Source organism: Chenopodium album, chromosome 15 (assembly GCF_948465745.1).
Source record: "Chenopodium album chromosome 15, dcCheAlbu1.1, whole genome shotgun sequence".
Lineage (NCBI taxonomy): Eukaryota > Viridiplantae > Streptophyta > Magnoliopsida > Caryophyllales > Amaranthaceae > Chenopodium > Chenopodium album.
Window position 1 is genome coordinate 13,547,748 of NC_137848.1, and position 6,000 is coordinate 13,553,747.

The window sequence follows — 6,000 nt, forward strand, 5'->3', positions numbered from 1 at the left end:
CACAATCCAGGAACATTACAATTACAATGTATGTATAAAGTAGGAATCAAACTTTGCTTGCCATGGTTCGATCCAAGATTTAATGATTTACAAATATCGTTTTGAGGATATGCATTAGAACAACAACAATTGCGAATATACTAAACAGAAACTTAACCAAAGCAATAGAAAGGATGGAAATATTCCAAAATAATCTTTTCTAAACAGGATTGAGGGAATATGAAATCTATGTAAAGATGACATCATAAACCCTAAATCAGAGGTATTATTCCTACAATCGCGTAAAAACAAAATGTTTGTTGCTCGCGATAGTGTGTTTATAGAAAGAAAATGTCTTCCTGCAAAGCCAAGTGGGAGTAAAGTTAGATCTCGATGAGATTCGAGACGAGCAACAAAGGGATGTAGATAACACTACATCAGAGACGAATGCGCATGAAATCAGCTAATTTGATAAAATGTGTGTCGAAGCAAGCTAATTCAACTAGCGAGACTTCTATCGTCCTACTAGAATGAAAGGCTTCAAAAGTTGAAGAGAATAATTCTATTGTCGCTCATACCTATCGTAGGTTACTTAGGATTAAAACAAACAGTTTGTTGGAATTCTAGTAAAAGGTGGATTCTAAAATTTTCCTATTGGAATGGTTGGAATCCATACCTACAAGCAAGCTTTGGACAAGTGCCAACTCAGGAAGTGGCTTAAAGCCAAGAAATCCATAATGGACTCCATGTCTGTAAAGATGTGCTAGTCCATGATAGTCTTACAAATAGGGTTAAACCTATTAGTCATGTAAGCCTATTCGGATTATTTCTAGTTATGGAAATTAAAATCACCTTCATGAAATGTTCTTGATGGATGGCATGTATATGATACAACCTAAGAGTTTTGAATTCCAGAAATTCCTAGAAAGTTTTGCAAACTTCAGAAATTCATTTATGGATTGAAGTAAGCATTAAGGAGTTGAAATATTCATTAGGAAATCAAACAGTTTGATTACCTTGGAAGAATGAAAAGAAATCTTGTAGAAACAAGAAGTTTAGTGGGAGCAATTGGTCTTCTTAGTCTAGTATGTAGTTGACATACATTTCATATGAAATGACATATCAATGCTTGAATAAATCAAGCAATGGTTAGAAAGATTGTTTCTATATGGGAGACTTAGGAGATGTTGAGTACATATTGGGAATCAAAATCCACAAAGTGAATCTTGAAGGATGACTGGGCCTAATCAAGAGACTTATGTTGATAAGGTTCTTGACGAGTTCAAGATGCAAGATTCTAAGAGAGGATCTCTTCCCATGTCTCATGGTTTTACACTCAGTAAAACTCAGTGCCTTAAAAGCTAGTTGAGTTGAGTTGTAAAGGCAGTGGACCTAATGCTTTTGCAAAAGGGACCATTACATGTACCATGAAATGTACAAAGCAAGTTGTTACATATGACTTGTGCATGTGTAGCAAATTTCAAGCAAATACAGAATAAGCATACAGAAAGTTACCAAGAACAAATCCTTGAGTACTTGAGAAGCGCTAAAGGAATTTTCTAGTTTATGGTGTTAAAGATAAACAAGTTGTCAAAGATTTTACGAATGCAAGTTCCTTCCAAACAGGCAAGATGACTCCAGATTTTGATCTAGACGCACAATTTTGTCAATATGGAGAAATACAGTGAGCTTGAAAAGTTCAAAGCAGAGCACTATTGCATGCTCAATGTCAGAATATGTGTATTAAGCTATAGTCGGATAGTTTTAGAGGAAGTTCGGATTGAAATGTAATATGACTAAAGGGTCACCTTTGCCCAAGAACAAAGGAGCCAGGGTCACATTACAAATCCAAACAAATGGATATAAAATATCGCCTCAGTTATGAGATCATTGACCGGCGGAAGGTCACGTTCTGCGAAGTTTTATTATGAGTGAGAAATCACTAAACCCCTTCCATAGACAAAGGTATGAAAGTCATATTAAAGTCTTGGTTTGTAGCAAATTATGTAATTTAAGTTGTGTATGTTTGTGGAAACATATTACATGAGAAAATACATCAATTTGCAGAATTATGTTTAAAACAGAAATTATTATTTCTCTTATTTAATTATGGTTTTAAAATTAAATAAAATGTCCAAAATAATTATGGATTGATGGGCTCATCAGGTTATCTATCAGATAGAGACCTGGTGTATGAAACCCCACAGGTGAACAAAATCCGTATATTATTTAGTTCCTAGTTCGAAATCATTAAAGTGGACATAAATGATTTCAATAAATGGACTAGCATGTAAGATTGATTGGATAGCTTGGTTTCATGGGCTATAGGGGCATAGTGATGCTCGATCAATCACTTGGATATGCATGAATGATGCATGATTGAACTATTGACCTACTTTGAAGTTCAAGTATAGAGCTTCCGTATATATTAGTGGATTCCTTTGACATGAGTGGAACATTGATTTCATTCAATGGATGTTATAACTGTGGTACATTCAAACGTCTTCCCGTAACTGGAGATTATAAAGGATGTTTCCCGGTTATTTCAGAAGTTGAGTGGGAGGCTTGTTGCCACAAGATTGGATAGAGTCTACCTATTAAATTAGGAAATGTGTCATGGCCGCTTGAAGAGGGAGAATTCAGAAAATACGTGGCCGCGTTCAAATGCATTACTCAGTAATCATTTGGTTTTGTAATTCTAACTCAGATTTCAAGAAACGATTTGTAGATTAATATGATCTCGACATGTGATGCAATCATATTATCAAATCGACATATACATTGACTTAAGGAATTTGAACATTGCACCCTTGTCTCAGACAAGTGGGAGATTGAAGGAGTTATGTCTTCGTCGTGTGCAATTACTAGATATATAATTGGATCAAATTATGGAGATAATTAAGTCCGGACATTTGGGTCGTCGTTTTGCCATAGCTAGAGGTACTTACGATCTTTGGACTAGTAAAATAGGCCAAAGCCCAATTGGACGGATCCTATAAGGTCACACAAAGGGGCTAGATCGAGCATTAGAGGACGAGGCCCATCATGGGCCTCATCTCTCTAGGTGGCCGGCCATGTAGGGGCTTTGAGAGGCTATTGGGCTTCGTGCCCTAGTCTAATTATAATGAGATTATAAATAGACTAGGTGCCTAGGTTTGCAGGTAAGGAATTAACTGATCATTTAGATCAAACCCTAATTAGCAAACACGAAACCAACCCCCTCTCATACTCCCTCTCTCACGGCTCTCTCCTCCTCCCGGCGCACGGTGGTGTCTCGTGGTGGTGGTGGTTCGTGCGGTGGTCGGTTGTCCGAAAAGGTGGTGATCGCGGTTTTCCTCAATCACTCGACCAATCTAGTATTGGTGGACGGCTCGTTCGAATCTCGTGGACTAAGTAGAGGAGCAACACTTGGGGCTCTATTCTCTCCCTGATTTGCCTGTCGAATAGCTTCGTGGAATTCACGCTTCAAAGGTATGATTATGTGTCTTGTGTGTTATGCATGTGATTCTTGGGATTAGGTACTTTATTGAATATGATTCATATATGTTTTTTCCGCTGCGTAGTACCTATAAACTCCTACAGTTACGGCCTCCCTACTGACCATATCCACCATTCCCACTGCTATTACCCCTGAGGCGTGGTCTCTTGTCATAACCTTGATGGTTCGATGAACTCTCACCATTCCTTTTCCTCTTATGCCTATCCTTGACCTCCTGCTCACGTTTCAAAATCCTTTAGATATTACAAGCTTTATCATAGGCCTCCTTATAAGTAGCAGCAGTATCAGCCCCAATCACCTTCTTTGGATCCTAAAAGTCAATCCATCTTCAAACTTCTAAGCCTTGGATCTCTCATCAGGCACTACATTGGGACAAAACCTAGCATACTCATTAAATTTCTCAGCATACTCCTGCACACTCATACCAGATGTTTGGTTAAACCTACTGAACTCACTGTACTTCTGTCTCTTAATGTGTTCTAGAAAGAAACGATCCTTGATTACTTTCTTAAAAGCCTCCAGTTAAAATTCTGTTGAGCTCTTATAGTGGCTCCTTCATTTTCCCACCAAATATCAGCAGCCTCACGTAAATAGAAAGTGGCTTGATCCACCTTCTGAGCATCAGGGGTACCAGCAGCAGTAAAAATTTTGTCAAAGTCACGTACCCAGTTTCAACCAACATGGGATCTTCCTTCCCCATGAATAGTGAGGTTTCAATGCTGCAAGTTTCTTAACCATGGCAGCTTGAGGATCGTTGTCATTGTTGTTGTTGTTGTTATTCAGATAGTTTTGCAACAACATTCCAATGTTCTGGTTCATTTGCTCAAGAGCTCTTAACCTAGTAGCAAGTTGTTCAGGAGTCTCAGCCATTTAAGCAATTCTTCTCCAACGAGACCTAGTGTAAACGTGGTAATTTTGCATACACAGTCTGCACAATTTCAACACTGGTGTTACCACCATATACATTTTAACACAACTTATTTAGATTGTGTGAATTGCAATTAAATTATCAACCACATTCTTTCATGTAACACATCAACACATATAGACAAGAATTAAGTGATTTATTAAATCTCAACAACATTCATAGCATCGAACAAATTCCAAACCAAATAATGCAACAACTTAGCATTAGACTATAAATTCGCGCAGTGCTTTTGTGATTTCACTATCATTCAACCAAGTCATTACTATACTTGACTAAAGTAAGCACAAGAAAATAAGAGCTTTTTCTCCATAAATAAAATAGATAGAAAATTGAAATGATTTTATTACATTAAATAATAAACGTAAATTAGCAAAGTATAAATATGTTAATCAAAATTATTTTATTACAAAACCAAAGGAGAACGGAAATCGTCTTTAAAAATACCAGTACTAAACAACTCAATAAACTATTAGTTACAAATAACCAAAACTATAGTTTCTAGTCATAAGAACTAGCTTTTATTTGTAAAATTTTAATCAAATAAACTAAACGCAACTTTAAAAAAAAAAAAATATTCAATCATTATTTTCCCCTTGACTCTCACGAGCTTCACTTTCCTGGGGCTCATCCTCCTCATCATCATCTAGGTTATAGTCAAAGCCTTGCTTGGCCTCCATCATTGCCTTCTCAAGGTAGTCCACAGTAGGGATCCATCTTCCATCATAATAACATTTATCATTTGGTTCACCATTGATGTATACACTACAAGAAAATTTATATATAGAGGCAAAACTTTGAGGCAAACAATTTTTGATAGCCTCTAAAAGATATAATTAGTATCAGTTAAATTATGGTTGCCTCTAAAAGTCATTTTTAGCATTAGTGGATTAGAGGATGCCCCTAAATGTTCTTTTTAGCATTAATGAAATTAATATTGCCTCTAAAAGTTAGTTTTAGCGTTATCAAGTTTTAAGTTGCCTCTAAAATTCATTTTTAGTGTTATTGAAATTGTGATGGCCTCTAAATGTTCATTTTCAGCATTAGTGAATATATTATTGCCTCTAATTGTCATTTTTAGCATTAATAAATTTTGTGTAGCCTTTAAATATTCTTTTTAGCATTACTCTAAACATCCTTTAAATAATTGTCTCTAAAAATTATTTTTAGTAGTAACGAAATTTACGTTGCTCTTAAAAGTTCCTTTTAAGCATTAAATTAGTAGATTTCAAGTTATTGCTAAAAAAATTTATTTAACAATATTAAAATTTAACGAAGGTACGTGTTTATCTTCTGAAAGAAATGGTATCATTCAATTTGATATCATATCTGCAACAAAATTAACCAAATCAATAAATATACTCCATTGCACAAACTTACCGACAAAAAAAATATATTCTATTTTCAATTCATGTATCATTTCATAAATCATCAAAACAAAAAATAAAAAACCCAATCATGAAATAAAATTATTCGAATTTAAAATAACACAACTTCTAAGTTCTATTCCAATATGTCTTCAAAAAAAAAAATGTTCTATTCCAATATCTCTCAGGCTGAATTGAAACAAATTGATCAAAATATTAGCAAAAGCAAT